At 49.7% G+C, this 15869-nt stretch overlaps 1 protein-coding gene and 1 long non-coding RNA gene across 16 annotated transcripts in view; one reads left to right on the top strand and one right to left on the bottom strand.

The window, feature by feature from the left end:
* Nucleotides 1-15869, top strand: part of syngap1b (synaptic Ras GTPase activating protein 1b) — an 80653-nt gene that overhangs the window by 32131 nt on the left and 32653 nt on the right. Inside the window, exon 1 of one of the 11 annotated variants that reach the window (XM_055503314.1) lies at nucleotides 7877-9014. The exons of the other annotated variants lie outside the window; for them this stretch is intronic. The gene's annotated coding sequence lies outside the window, so the exon portion shown is untranslated. Of the gene's footprint in view, nucleotides 1-7876; nucleotides 9015-15869 lie in introns of those variants that run through there. 11 annotated transcript variants of the gene reach the window in all.
* LOC114843430 (uncharacterized) lies at nucleotides 3401-6488 on the bottom strand. Of its 5 annotated transcripts, none has more exons than XR_008692883.1 (3): nucleotides 6328-6488; nucleotides 5441-5533; nucleotides 3401-5224 (listed from the first exon to the last, which is right to left on the bottom strand). It is a non-coding gene; the product is annotated as an uncharacterized LOC114843430 (long non-coding RNA). The 5 variants fall into 5 exon arrangements; XR_003783581.3 differs by having other exon boundaries at nucleotides 3401-5306; nucleotides 5384-5533; nucleotides 6335-6488; XR_008692882.1 differs by having other exon boundaries at nucleotides 6335-6488.

The following is a 15869-nucleotide window of genomic DNA, read 5'->3' as shown; positions in this document are numbered from 1 at the left end:
ATGCACCATTATATAACGTGAAACGTGTCCCTGAGTGATGAGACCCGTGGGCTGGTGTGATGCAGCGGACAGCTACATTATCAAACCTCCGCGGCTCGCGTGAAGGGAGGAGGTAGCGAGAGGAAGGAGGGGCCGGCGGCGTCGCTCTGAGCGACAGCCGGCGCCGCGCACGGGGCTCCTCCGCTGCCAGCGCTGGTCACAGAACCAGGCCCACATCCAGTCCTGCTGGGACCCGAGTCCACAGGGACCGGGTCTGATGGTGAGAGCGCGTTAAGCTTCGGCGTTTGGCCGAACTCGGCCCCGCGTCGGCCATGACACCTGGCAGAAGCCGACGTCTCAGCCACAGTACGTACCTGCGTGCTGTGACTCCCACATAGACACTTGACTGTGGTCTGTATTAACTTAGCTACACAGGGAAGGCGGCGCCTCTCTCATTATCATACAGATGAGGTTCAGGAACGTACTTGTGATGTTTTACACAAAACAAACAGCTCTCCTGTAATCCAGCAGGCGGACATCTTGCAAACGGCCCTTTGAGGCTCGTCTCTGTGCAGAACGCCGGTGAACGCGGGACGCCCGGCCGGCACGGCGCCGCCGCGCATGGTTCCAGCGGCCGTCAAACACCCATCAGTCGTGCACGTGGCGCTGAATTTCAAGTTCACAGCGCTGATGTGAGTTTTCCTCTGCAGCGCGTTGGTTCTGCTACAACCCTGCACATACAAACGCATCCGCAGGAGCAGAATTCAGCCAGGTGTAAAGTAAACACTCAGTTTGAAGTGAATTTACAGTTACAACATGATCACTTTGATTGAAATGTAAAACAAATGCATTGAAGCGCCAAAGGCGGAACCTTCTCGAGGCCGGACATTAGACATTTTACATCTGTTTTTATAGTTTTAAGCCTGTTTCAGCTGGAAGCGATTCAGCCGGGTGCTAAAGCTTTATCACAAGCAGGGACGTTTAGTCTGGGTTTTGTCTTCTTTGCTGTTTGCAGCCTGCTTGTCTCGTTTGTGTCCCTTCACTTTTCACGTCTCAGTGTTGAGGTTTAGGAACAGTTATTTTATCGGATACTGTTTGATCACAGCTGACGACCTGACTGCTCCGAGCTCATTCTCGCTGCACACTGACGTACATAAAATACGGCATCAAACAAAGCTTTGGACCTCGTGACAGTGTGGATCCACCAGCCTGAACGTGTCCCCTGGGATGGTGTTATGATGAGTAGACAGCTTGGCTCACATGTTTAATATGTTTCCCCGGGACGTTTGATAGTCAGCATGAAACTCTGTTACCTCCAGACAAGATGGCCGTCGCTCTCCTGCAGCTCTCCTTCTTTTAATCTGACTGAGTGCATGCGCTCAGTAGCTCTCTGCTTTCACTGACTTCAAACTCATGCTGGATAATACTTTACCCCACTTTACCCTTCAACACCATTCATTTTGTAGTAAATTAATATTTTCATTGCAACATTTTTTTCATTTCAAACTTGTTTACCTTCTGAAGTCCCTTTATGTTTAATTATACTAAAAGGTTTTGAGAGAGAAATCTATTTGAAATTTGCTGAAGCAGCAGAAATAAGCACACAGTTGAAAAAACAATTGTCACCAAATCAGACTGAGAACTCACACTGCTGTGTTTTGCAGTAAATATAATTAAATGGAGGGAGATTCATTAGGACTGTCACAAACAACCAGTAGGAACAACATTTAGCATTAACTCAATGTGTTAGGACAATTAACTATTGTACTAAATTGGATGAGGCACAGTTCTAACGCTGAAGGCGCTGCAGTGTACTGTTGAATAGCTCAGTGGTGTCAGATCAGTGGCCTATAGACTCTAGATGTATATAGAGCGCTGTAACCTTTAGCTTCCTGCTAACCTTAGCTTCCTGCTAACCCTAGCTTCCTGCTAACCTTAGCTTCCTGCTAACCTTAGCTTCCTGCTAACCTTAGCTTCCTGCTAACCCTAGCTTCCTGCTAACCTTAGCTTCCTGCTAACCTTTAGCTTACTGCTTACCTTAGCTTCCTGCTAACCCTAGCTTCCTGCTAACCTTAGCTTCCTGCTAACCCTAGCTTCCTGCTAACCTTAGCTTCCTGCTAACCTTTAGCTTACTGCTTACCTTAGCTTCCTGCTAACCCTAGCTTCCTGCTAACCTTAGCTTCCTGCTAACCTTAGCTTCCTGCTAACCCTAGCTTCCTGCTAACCTTAGCTTCCTGCTAACCCTAGCTTCCCAGCATCAGCAGCAGCCACCAGGTGTCATGACTGGCTTTCTTAATGAGGCCTTGTGGGCACAGGGGCTCATTGCAGCAGACGGATGGATGCACAGTGAAATCGAGCAGCAGCGTTCTTGACAGAGCTCCTGGCGCTTTTACCCCCATGGCAAAAGAGTGAAATACACTTGAGGACGCAGTGGGAAATGGCTGGAGGCGGCTATTACAGTCCTGTCTGCCATGAAGGGTTGGTGGCTGCGACCCCAGCACCACTTCTGTTACAGTAAGTGGCTGTAAAACGACCATAATTTGAACCCTTTTCACAGCCAAGCAACTCTGAGGGCCGGACATAAGCTGGAACGTTTCTGCTGCCAAGTTTAAGTCTGTCTGGTCCTAAGTGGTCGTCTCTTTCTACCATTTGTAGCTTTAATGGTAAATTTGTGCCGTCGTTAATGTTCTAATCCTCAAAGTGTTGATCTATAAAACACCGAACCTCGTACAGGATTAAAACGCTGCTCGGCCCAAAACGTCACTGAGGGAGTTTAAATATAGAACGGTGTTTAATAGACAATGAACACACACACACACACACACACACACACACACACACACACACACACACACACACACACACACACACACACACACACACACACACACATAGCATCTGAGCTGGTAAAAGGCTCAAACTCAATGAATTGATGAAAATTATTATTAAGTACAAGTGAAAGTTTTTTTCATATTTTCTCTTTTTGATTCTACTATAGCATTAACTTCTCAGACGTGACATTCTGAGCAACTGGACACAGTAACGACGAGTTTAACTCTTTACCTGGTGACCAGTCGTGCGGCTGTTTGCTGTTTGCTGTATTCTGTGTATTCTCGTCCTGCAGAACGTTGTTCTCCCTCTTAATGTAGCAGGAAACATTTTGGGCAATAAGAATCTGCATGAGGAGAGGAGCGCCGTGACCTGCTTTTTATCTGGTTCATTAAACTAACAGCTTCCATGTGCACTTGCTTCAGGTGTGCACTTTTCATTTAATAAGTATTGATTGACCTCATCAAAAACCTGCAGGTGAACTGTGATAATGATGGATAAAAAAAAATAGATGCAAATGGATCAATAAATGGAGCGAAGGATCGCAGCTTTAGATGATGTTAAAGCAGGAGGCATGCTGCTGTTTAAAGGCTTTCTTATTTATTTATTTTTTTGGACAAACACCCATGCATCCTAAAAAGGAGCCTCTGCTAATGTTTGCAAAAGTTGTTTAGGTCAGATTTGAATAAATACCAAAAATATCAAAATAATTTCAAGCTTGCTGCTTCTTTTTGGAAGACAAACGTGCTTTGAATGTAACCCTGAATCCAGCGCAACTCAAAAGACCGAGTAAACACACGACAGTGTGTCAGAGCCGCTCTCTGATTGATTTAAAAATAGATTTGAGCTTTATCACAGAGGATTCGTCTAAGAGAAAAAGGAGAGAGAAACAGAACGTGAGTCCTGTGCTGTCGTCTTAGAACAAGTTACCAATAGGAAGTGTGGAATGATAAAATCTGCAGTCTTGTACAGCGCACGCATAAATCCAATTGTATCTCAGTGACAAATATCTCGAGAACGCCCCATCCCTTTGCACCTACTGGTGTGTGATATTAGTCTGCATCTCGTCCCTGGTGATCTGTGCCTGAGTGTGTGCGTGTGCGTACGCCGCCATTAGGTTCCTCCGTTTATACGCAACAGCCCTTTAATTGAATATCTGTACACAGCAGTTTAATGTGGCCTGGGAATAGAAGGACGGGTGCAGAGAGGGAGGGTGGAGCTGAGATGGACTGAGTACTGAGATAGAAGTCAGAGAGAGAGGAGAGGAGGGTGGGGTTGCCAGGTCAGGGGTTGCCAGGTCAGACGCAGCTCGGCTCCTTCTGCTGTGTCTGCGCCAGCGTGAAACGTTTGTTTTCCGTTTTCTCTCCTGAGGCCGAGCTGCGATGCCCCACATGCAGCGTCGCGTTCCTTCAAGCGGCTCCTTCTCCAAAACGAGCGCTTGCGGAGGCGGACGTGACAGAGGCGGCGATATGTGCGCGTCGCTGTGCAGGTGGAACGCCGGTCAGTGGAGTCGGGCCTCACACGGGGATGAGGGGGCTCCGTGGGTCGTCTGCAGAGGAAACGGGGGTGAACGAGGCAGAGGACGAGCGAAGGGGTGTTCGTGTGTGGCTGAAGCACAGGGGCTCATTTCACCATCTGTTTAAGGACGAGAGGACGAGAAACGTTCACTATGTGACGCTTTAAGATGCAGGAAGCAAACGATCCTCCTCGTTCTCAGTCTGGGTTCATTGGGTCTAAAAAGAAGCAAAATGGGCTTTAAAGCCAGGGCAAGTCGACGTCTCCCACCTGCACCCAGTGTGTCCTCCCAGTCCTCCCAGTGCTCCCAGTAACCAGCTTCTGATGGCCAACGCTCACATCCTTCCGCTTCTGCTTGCGGAGCAGAATTTGGCGCGTTTCTGATGATTCACGGGTGACTTTGCTGTAACGGAGCGGTGGGAGCGCGGCGCGGCGGATGTGTGGGTGGTCAGCGCTCCGTTGGCAGGTGGCAGCGTTTGAAAGGTTAAAGATGTGGGCTTGTGTTCAGAAACGCTGCCATGTGAAGCTGCAGAGTGGCGGCGGAGGAAGACGAAGCTGGGGGCAAAATGATGAGAAGTACACGCTGTCGCTGACGCGAGGCTGCAGACGCTGCGCTGGTTTGGGCCTCGGCGGATGTTTAAAACATTTATTTCATTTTAGTGGATCAGTGGATCCCACCTGAGCAGAACACGGGCCGACCCGTCCGGCACCGCGTAGTCACCGAGCAGGTGGCGGCACGCGTTCCTTCCGTCCCGGCCTCCATGTTCCCTCATCCATCATCCGTCTGTGGCGCCGCTGCCTCCCAGCTCAGCCTCCTCCTCCTCAGGTTTGTAGCTGTCACAGCGCGTTTCCCGTTACAAGTCGTCCGCTTCCTTCCTCTGCTGTCAGCCACAACCTCCATCTGCAGGAGACACGGAAGCAGAGACACGGAAGCTGAGACACGGAGGCTGAGACACGGAGGCGTCTGCTCTGCAGTGGTTCCTCTGGAATCGGAGCTGACGGTCAGCTTTGGAGCGACAGGAGGGTGTGACTCATTCATAGCGTATCAGAGCCATGGTACCTGTTGTCGTGTTCCCTGGGACGGTGTTTTAGTAGGCAGTGAACGGGACTGCGTTACCTTCACATCTGTCCTGGGGGAACTAAGCCTCTCGCCTCCACCTGACGGCTGCAGGATCCTAGTGATGCGGTGACCTTCGGACAGAGCCGGGCTCTGCAAAAAAGAAGGGGCACGAGTTCAGAGCAGTTCAGACAGAACTTGATGCATGAGGAAAAAGTTTTGGTTCGACTAAATCTATGAAATGATATGAAATCTTGTAAAGTCCCATTTTGCCTGTTTCAAATGGAGCTAAATGCTAAAACCACAGCCTCACGCTTAAAGAGTGAAACACTAACATGAATGTGAAGCTTTAAGTGCTTCAGCGCCGTCTCATTAATTCTTTTCTGGACCGATCGACTGTCTTGCTTACATATGGATTACATGAGTGTGGGTCTGCGCATGTATCGGCTTGGAGTGAAACGTTGGTATTAAGCAGATTCCACGAGAAGCGCGAGAAAGGAGAGGAGGCTGCAGACGAAGCAGCGGCGGATGAGAGAGGGGGAAAAGATTACTACCGTAGTACATCAAGCTCAGCTTCACATCCTTAATGGTAACCATGGAAATAATTATAGAGCAGACAGAGTGTGTTACACGGAGGGAGAGAGAAAGACAGGGGAGAGGATCTGTGGGGGGTGAAGTAGCTGAACTGTTTGCTGGCATCCTTAAACCCTGTGCCTGGAGACGCACAATCACGCTTTCAGGAGTGTTTACGTTCATACGAAACCAAACAAAGACTCAATCTGAGCTGGAGCAAAGCATGAATGGCGTCCAGCACCTACATGGAGGTCGTGTTATTTTTATCCCTCTCTAACTCGCCTGTGTTAAGGGACTGTGGCGCCGTTAGCAAAGCGCAACGCTTAAAAAGTTGCTTCAAACCCACAGTTGTCATGGAAACAGATCTAAGTTACCCTGTACCCCTCTGGAAGTGCTCGTTGCTCATTGCTCAAATCGCTGTTATTATAACTTTCCGCTCTGATTGGTCGCGGTCCACATGAACCGGCCTTCGTCCCAGTTCGGTCAGTGGCGAAAATTCATCTGATATTCAGAACCAAATGCATTGACATTCAGGGGCGATGCGCCCGTAGCGGACGACGGTCCGAGAACGCGCATCCGCGCGTGTGACGCTCCGAACGCCCGTTGCCATGAAGTCAGCGCGTTGCTATGCGTTGTGCCGTGGACAGAGTGGCAGACAGGCGCGCTGACTCTGCAAGCGTGGCTGATTTTATCATGGCGTAAAGCACCTCGCAGCGCTGCATATAATAGAAATGCGCCTTTCCAAATTGCCAGCGTGCAGCGTATTATGCAAATCCCGCAGCTGATCGGACGCTGGAGATGACACAAACTTTCTGCATGTGCGTCTTGGCTTCGAGGCTACTGGATGACGCTTCTGGCTCAACGTTGTGCTGCGTGCGCATGTCTGCAGCGCGTGGAGGGGAAATAGAAAGAGCGAGACGCATAGACACCGAGGAAACTAGTGGTTAGAGCTTCGTGCTGGGCTTTAACTCGCCCCGGGTCCCAGCGGGGATCCAGCAGCCCCACCCCTTCTAAACATCTCCCTCTCTCTCTTCATCCCTCGCTCACTTTCTCGCTACTGCTGGAAAGAGAGAGAGAGGGAGGGAGAGATACTGACGCGCAGGGCATCCGTGCACTGCTGCTCCCTCCCTAAACTGCGCTGCCGTCCACCTGTGCGGGATAATCTGTCCACAGACGGACAGGAGGCGTCCGCCGTCCACCGCCTGCGGGACGGATTACGGCGCGTGACCCGCCGCTTTGCGCGAACGAAGACGACGGACTAAGTTGCCATCGCCGCGTCGTTCCTGTTTTTTTGAAGGCACTACTCGCCTGTCGGCTGCCGGTTCACTTCTCTACTTCACTACTCTGTTCCTCGGCCTCTCCGCCGGCTCCCTTCAGCCTCGCCTGCGCTGGAAACGATGCCTCCGGTGTGATTCGTGCTGCTCTGCCCCGTCCGAGCAGCCGCGTCGGGAGGGAGGGAGCGCGGCGGAGCGCGGCGCGCACGGAGAGGCGGATCCATTACGCGCCGCGCCGCTCCATCACGCACACATGGGCACGGACACGCACGTGCGCGCACGGGTGCACGCTCACACGCGCCGTTTTCCCCTGTCCGCGTGCGCACGTCACCTGGATTTTAGTTGCAGCCCTTCGCCGCCGCTGCGCTGAGTCCCCGCAGGACGCCGTTACCTCCAGTCCGGCCCAGTGGACGTCTGACGTGCACCAGGCGGACGCCCACTAAGGAAACCCTCCCACAAACATTCCCGTGAAAGATGAGAGAAATTGGCCTCAGCGGATCTTCCGTCGATCACCGGGATTGCGAGCGCGGGGTCGGGGCGGAGGGCGCCGGGGAGAGGGGCCAGCAGGAGGCGGGGAGGGGAGGCTCTGAGGCGGGCTGCCCGCCGCCGACCAGCCGCCGCTGCCGGCGCTCCACGAGCGGGCTGCTGCCGCCGGGGGGAGGCGGGGGGGAGGCGAGCGGTGCCGCGGTGTGAAGCCGCGGCGCTCGGCTGGCGGTGGGAGCGTTGCCTCTCTGTCACTAATTAGTGTGAGGATGCAGGATAACAAACTGTGGCCTACTTAATAACTGCCACCCGGTGCTCGTTTCAACGTGACACTTCTGGGTTGCATCAAGAGTGAATTCAGCACTTTGGAGAACTAAAGTCCTGCACTTGTGAATTCGTGTGGAAGGACGTCTTACACCACTTGCACCAGTTAACTCTGTACAGTCGCGGTTGTTCTCTTTGCCGTGTTTTGCAGTCGATCCTCAGAGAATCGTGCTCATATCCTCGGGTCTCTCCGTGGGGGGCCGTAGTCGTCTGTGGTGCTCAGCAGTAGCTGGACGCCACACTGCACTTTTAACGAGGCCATTCTGTAGAATAGAATCTATGAGTAGAGGCTTCCTAGTTTTCTGTGATATTGGTTTCGTATTGTACTTTATTATAAGATCACTATAGCTGTTTACAATACTCTTGGATATATCCTGCCTTGGAGGAGCCCTGTTTCCAGGTGCCTTGTTAGTGGAGACGAACCTTTGATCATTTATTCATATATCTATTTGTATATGAAATATTTACGGTTATGAATTGATTCCTTGCATCATAGAAGTGTTTTGCTGTGCTGGTCCCTTGTAGTGTGATCGATTCCACTGGCTTTGCTCCAGTTGAAGTCGTCTTGGTTCCTCCCTTTTTTTTCTAGGCTGATTTTCGCGCTGCCTATTTGAGCAATACTCTTCTGTCTGGGACTTGAACACGGCCTTAGAACCCACCAGGGGACGGTCAGCTGCCTGTCAGACAGTACGACAAACACTCCCGTGTGATGACACTTGTTTGCAGACGCACCGACGGGCTCCGTTGTTCATAGACGTCGATATCACTGTGTGTTTTTTGGAGGATCTGTTCAGAACGAGCGCCAGCGCTCGATGGAACGTAACTCGAACCACGAAGCTGCTGCAGTTTGACTCAGTGGAATACGGCCAGTGAATGCTGGGACCTGTGATCTCAGCCGACGTCAGCTCACTGTGGGGCCACACAGGCCGGAGGCACAGAGACACGCTGTCTTGAAGCACAACGAGCCCCACCTGACTTTGGTAGGACGTGTTTCCTTGTTCGTCTTCTGAAAACCTCATCATTTCACCTGATTGTGACCAGTCCATCCCATCGCTGTGCAGTGACATCACATTCTCACCTCCCCCCTGCTGCTCCTTCACTTGCTCTGTAAAATGCACAGACGGCCTATTTATGTTGCTTCTTTTACACTGGACCTGTGGTCAGTGTTTGCGTGTTAAACAACTCTACATTATGTGTAAAAGCTAAAGATGCAGTAAATTCCACCCGGTGGCACTTTAAGGTTTGAGCAGCTCGGAGAGGACGCTGTTCGGCTCAGGATCCGCCGGCGTTGTGTCCTGTTGTGTTGCAGCGTGAGGGAAAAGCGCAGGTGTAACAAACAAAGTGCACCGAGCAGCACCGGCCCAACGGGTCGGATCCGAGCGACAAACGCGAGCGGCATCTGGAATGAGCCCGTTTGATTTCCCTGCGTTGAAGCTGCAGAGGGCGGGAGGCGGCGCTCGCCCGCTCCTCGCCCGCTCCTCGCCCGCTCCTCACCCGCTCCTCACCCGCTCCTCACCCGCTCCTCACCCGCCACCCCCCGCCGCGCTGAGAGCAGAGCAGGCGGGTGATCGACAGCTCCCGCTCACAACTTCAAGCCGCTGCTCATTTCTCTTAACCTGCCGTACAAACGACTCTGTTGCCTGACTGCAACCGAACGTGAGCTTTTACCTGCGACAGCACTGGATTAGGAGCAGCAGCAAATGCAGCAAGAAGCAGCAGAAGCAGCAGACCTGCTCCTTTCCACAGGCCGGTGGCTAATTATTCCAGGCACGTCGGCTTTGACAATACAAAGGACTGTCCAGAAACGTGGTCGACGGCCAACTTGGCTCATTTGCTTCATGTAGAGAGGAGGAACTTGTGATCAGCAGTCAGAGTGTTTCATGATCTGCCTGTTGGCTTCTTTCTAACTCTGTCATTATTTCTGTGGCTCTCACTTACTGTGTCGTCTTTGAAGGCCCAGTCACTTCCTGCACATTTCAGTTTTGGGTTTCGGACTTTTAGCTGTTGAGTAACAGTTGTACAACAGAGACAGTTTGAGTTCTTTCTGAATATGGTTCCAGTCCGTGAGCTTGTTCACGTCTACAGGTACAGGAGGCCTGAAACCAATGAGGTGAAGCTGCTATTAACTATTTAACACACTTAAGAAATTAAGACTGAAGAGATGAGACTTGTTCGTCTTCCTCTGTTCCACGCCTCTGACTTCATGTTTCTGGGTGACGCTCGGTTGTACATTCAGATGAAGGCAACCGGCTTTGTGTGATGTGAAGCAGGACGGAAGTGTCTAGAAAACAGAAGCGTTGTGTTTGTTGTATTAGTGGAATCATAGTAGAATATTAACCAGACAGGCAGAAACGCTTGCTTTCTACTGTCAATAGGATGTTTATTGATGTTTCCTGGACAGAAACCAACAGATGCCCCTCTGATGAACACCCACATCACACTCCTACTGTACATTTGACAGCACCGGCTGACTGGCAGAAATCAGTAACAAGCAGGAAGTCATGTTTTACACCGTGGAAAGCTTCTTCAGGGACACAGTTCTGAGAGACCTGAGTTTATTAGACCTCAGTCACTGTGGCTTCATTTGAGCTTTTAAGGCATTCTGCTGTAGATAATGATGATTCATTCTATTTTACATGCTTCCGTTCAAATAAAAAGGCAGAGGTTCCATGCATCATTTGCAGCATGTTTGTGGACCGGACTTTTACTTGGTTGTGAAACCAGAGCGGACTTTGGTGCAGAGGTCGAGGTCCAAAGATGAGCGGCTGCAGAGCTGCAACCTGTCCTCCATGCGTCCCGGACCTCCCGCCGCTCAGGTCCACGCTCACTTATGTAAAAGCCACATGCGGCCGCTGCGTTGCACTGTAAAGATGGCGGCGTCAGCCCCGTCTGTAGTCACAGTTCATGGATCAAACGCAAACACGGAGCCGAGCAGCTTTCCATCATAACAAAAGCTAACATACAAAAAGCCCAGAGCGTTCGGGCGCTATTAAGACACCCACTCCCTCTCCAGCCTCCATCTCTCTGCCTCCACCTCCCCCTTCCTCAGTGCGGCTCCTTCCTCATCCTCCCTCCTGTTTACTGCTGCCCCAGATGCTTTTCTCCATCCTCCCTCCCCTCCTCTCGCCACCTCTGTCTCTCTGTCATCCTGTCTTTTGCTCTGTCCCTCCTCCTCCTACACGAACACTCGCCCGCCCCCACACATACAGCGTGTTCCTTTTTTTTTTCGACCAACCTCTTACTCATGTGTGTCTACATCCCTTCCTCCCACTCTTTTAACTCTGTCTCTCTCTCAGAGGGTCTAAGCTGGAAGCGATTGCCACCCACACGTTCCCTCTCCAGCTTTCAGCTTGACATCAGATTTACATTCAGAATGAACGGGAGCAGCGTCTCACATGTTGCCCAGCACACGGCCGTGCGCAGGAACATGTGAGCGCGAGCGCGAGCTAAAGGCTGGCACACGTGGCAGCCATGCTAGCACGCTGCGGCGCGTACGTGAGCTTTAGTTCTGGTGTGAAAGGAGGCAGGAGAATAATTGACAGATGACAGCACTTAGTAATTTGCCGTTTCTCACACGTTCACTGCTGCTCTGCTGCATTCTGTGTGACAATATTTGTCGGTTGGCCACCGAGTAATTGAAGAAGCACCTTGGGCTCTAAAACTCTAATGCCATCATTTGTTCTTATTTTCTGACAATTTAATTAAAAAAAGGAAGCAATCGATAATTAAACGTGTTATTAATTGCTGCCCTGCACTTATTATGTGCATATTTCTGATTCGATTTACATTAACGCCGAGCATTAAAGAGGGTTTGTGCAGTTAGTCTGCAGCAGCAGGGCCATCATTAGTTCAGCTTGGCATAAATACTGGAAGCGGAGCGAAGCAGCTTGTGTGGCTCCATCTGAAATTCAGAAACTTACTGTACCTACTGCTCACAACACGTCAGATCTGCGCTCCAGATTGATTTAAATGCTGCATTTCTTAATAGTTTCTGCTCATTATTTGAAGTATGTCATTAAAAAGGTAGTTTAAGTAATTTCCTTTTATAGATTTTTTTTTTGCAGTACCGACTGCATGTCGTCCTTCCAAGTGTGTGCATTTAGAAAAACCTCAGGTGCATTTTTGCTTTAGAGACTAGAAAAACACTGTCAGCGACAGGAACACGCCTGAAAAGCTTTGAGCTTCATTTGCTGCATCAGGTGATGCGTCCAGTTCCTTCATTTGCGTCGTATCATCCCCAGCTGATTCATAAATTCTAGCCTAACTCTAAATACTCTGTGCTTATGGCCGCAGCCTTTTCAGAGGCTTAGACTGTGGCTTTAATCCACTGAGGAAGGTTCCTCCTCCTAAAAGTCGGGAAAGCATTTTAACACAGTAGTTGTAAGAGGGACCAACGGGCAGCATTTCCAGCACAAGGATGAATTATTAATCAGCTAAATAAAGGAGACAAGCACATGTACCTTCAGCATGACCCCAGCCAGACTGAATCACAGTCTCCCATGACATAATGATGCCTCAGCCTGGCTGCCGTTTTTTCCCAAGTCGGCCTTTTCAGGCCTTTACATCATCTTTAAACAATAGTTGCATAATAGCGTTTTAAAATAGGTACAGCGATGGAATCAAAGCAGGTCTCAAGACGTCTTTGCGCTTTCCTGTTCAAAGCTGTTCATAATCAAACTCATTAGCACATCACGCCAGTCATCAGCAGTGACTCCAGGACTGATGCTGCTTTGAAATGCTTCACTGTGATCTACAGTATCAAGTGTTTGCATCTGCCTAATATCCCTTAAGGTGTGTGTGTGTGTGTGTGTGTGTGTGTGTGTGTGTGTGTGTGTGTGTGTGTGTGTGTGTGTGTGTGTGTGTGTGTGTGTGTGTGTGTGTGGACGCAAATGCCCAATCTCCTTCTCTCTTCTGAGCTTTGCTGTACAGTACAGTATGTTTGAACTAAAATGTTAGGTACTTCAGGAAAAAAGAGTTCCCATGGCAACAAAACACAGAGCCTGGGTTGTGACCAAAAAAGAGTGAGTGAGAAACAGTGTAGATTTAAATGGACCTCTTAAGATTATTTTTTCTTCCAGGCTTCAGTGAGTTGAAGCTGAAACGCAGGTGTGACCGTGCCACCTCTTTTAATTTGGCGGGGCGCCGGACCTGGAGCTCAACTCAGCCTCACATCGCTGTGAGCATAAAGGCAGACGATCAGAAGGTTGAATGGGTCTTTGCACCTGCCTTCACTCTCTGCATTTTAAGTGTGGCATATTCCGTTAAGAGTCGTAATTTTGGTCTGTATTCAAGTTGAAAAGTGCCATTTTTCAAATTGAGACGTCTCTCAGCTCCCTACACTTACCAAATGATACATAATGGAGCCTGTGAAGTACCCCAGGTGAATATTAAGTCCAAGATGGAGTCCACGCTATGTATTCTGTCATCGCTTTGCTTGTGTCCTCAACAATCTTATGTTCTACCACTGGACACGTTGACTTTGTTGGATAACAGAGAAACCCTTACTGATGTTGTTGTCATGGAAACCACTTTGTATGTGAAGTATTTAATTGGTGAACGATGATAATTAGGAATCATGTTGATGGTCATGTTTGTAGTTTTTCAGGATGAAGTGTTGTTGATTTTTTCTTTGGTCGTGCTTATGATTTCTAAGCGAATCCTTTATTTTGACAACACTTGTGCGTGTAGTTAAACAGAAGCAGGAGCAGATGGTGTGTTTGCTCGGGTAAAGTCTGGAAACGCTCGACAGTCAAACGGCATTTAGAGTTTCTCTTAACAAACTACACGCTTACGTGATGCAGAGGATCACGGCTCAGCAAGTTCTGAGATGTAACGTGAACACAGCAAGAAAACACTGAGTCGTGTTTCGTTTTCACTACAAATTACAGTGATGAGGTGCAGTGTGTTACACATCTTCACCCCTGGTGAGTTTGTTGGTGCATAAACCATGAACACGTTACATGTTTATGCTCATCATCATCTTGTGTGAAATTATTCAGATTCAGGTTTTCAAAAAAGAAACGTGTGCTTCCAGGTCATGGTCCAGTACAATAATTCTAAATTAATATTTCATCGTGCTACAAAGACAGGTTTAAAGCCTCCGCGTGTGATTTCCTACAGCTCCAGAGTTTATTTGAGCACGTTAAGCCTCAGCATCGCTCGTCTGTCTGTTTTATGGTTAAAGGCCCAGCCTGTGGTTTTCATAGTCCAACACTGATGCCAGTCTGTCGCACCAGTCACCCCATAGGATGATGGGTCGGCCACGATTACAGCTGTTAATTAGCATCATACAGTAGCTGTCAGTGCGTCTCCTGCATCTATTTAAGATGTCGACTTATTGATTTTTATAGTTACAGCTACGCTTGACACCTTTTATTAGAGTTTCACCCTCTCATGGGAGTTGTCAGCACCTTTGCAGGCGAGATCCTTGCTTTCCTCCAATTTAATTTACTCCTTCGCCACTCGTCGGGTTCCATCTGCTCGGTTTGAAGCTGAGGATTTGGCTGAAGACAGAGTCATAATTTGATGTCTCGTCCGTTTGACAAACACCTTCATGGTCATGTTTCCCGTCCATGCGTGGGCTGGAAAGAAATGTTAGGATTGCAGAGAGAAAGACGGGCAGGCTCACAGTGAAAAGATTGCCACTCGGACAGGTAAATGAAAGAGAGCGGAAGGAGAGGGGTGGCGAGGATAAGAGAGGAGCCCGGAGAAAGGTAAGCAGGGAGAAAATGGAGCGATCGGCGGTAGCTGCCACACAAAGGGAGGCAACGAGAGGGTGGCAGCACAAACAGGAAGAGGGTGCAGAGGAGAAGGAAAATGAGAGAGGAGAGACGAGGGGCTGAGGAGAGGTAGAGGAATAAATGCACTGTTTGAATTATGTAAAATAGCTGCGTGGGAGAGAGGAGGTGTGTGTCTGTGTGTGTTATTAGTGCGACTGTGGCAGAGGAGGCTGAGAGCAGAGCTTCATAGTTAACATGAGACGCGATGGAAAACTAGAGACAAGACGGAGTAAGAGCAAACAAATGAAGCGGCTGCGTTTAGAATCAGGAGCGAGCAACAGATATGTAGAGCAGCTTTTACATCAGCTGTAGATGGAGGTAATACACGTCTGAGCGCTCATTTGTCCTAAACTCTTTATTGTGCTACATGAACGTCTCAGCTGATGCTCTGAGTACGACTGAACATATGCAGGTGTTCTTGGATGGATCCTGGAGTTTTAACATTGTTATCACTTGATGGTGGACGGGGTCAAGTTTGGTTAGCATCACGTAGCCTCGCGCCGCTAGCCCTCCTCCAGGCAGTCGAAGCCAATGGCCTCACACTGAGCAGCTCTTCTTTTTGTGTGGTTTGGCTCCGTACACACTGGGCTTGTGAAGTGTGTTCATTAACAGGCTGTTTCTGTCCACACACACACACACACACACACACACACAAACACACACACATACACACACACGCACACACACACACACACACACACACACACACACACACACACACACACACACACACACACACACACACACACAGTGGGCTCTCATATATTGCATTTACCACAGTTTAGCATGAGGTGAATCAGAGACGACGGCTCTCGGTGCTGACGTAGAACTGAACTGGAGGAGGATGCTTTATATCGAACACACACACTGGACACACACACGCACACACTGGACACACACACACTGCACACGCACACAGTGGACACGCACTCACTGGACATGCACACACTGGACATGCACACACACACTGGACATGCACACGCACACACTGGACACGCACACACTGGACATGCACACGCACACACTGGACACGCACAAACTGGACACACACACACT

Source organism: Betta splendens, chromosome 16 (genome assembly GCF_900634795.4).
Source record: "Betta splendens chromosome 16, fBetSpl5.4, whole genome shotgun sequence".
NCBI lineage: Eukaryota > Metazoa > Chordata > Actinopteri > Anabantiformes > Osphronemidae > Betta > Betta splendens.
Note: the sequence above shows the minus strand (reverse complement) of the source record. Positions and strands in the feature narration are given on the sequence as shown.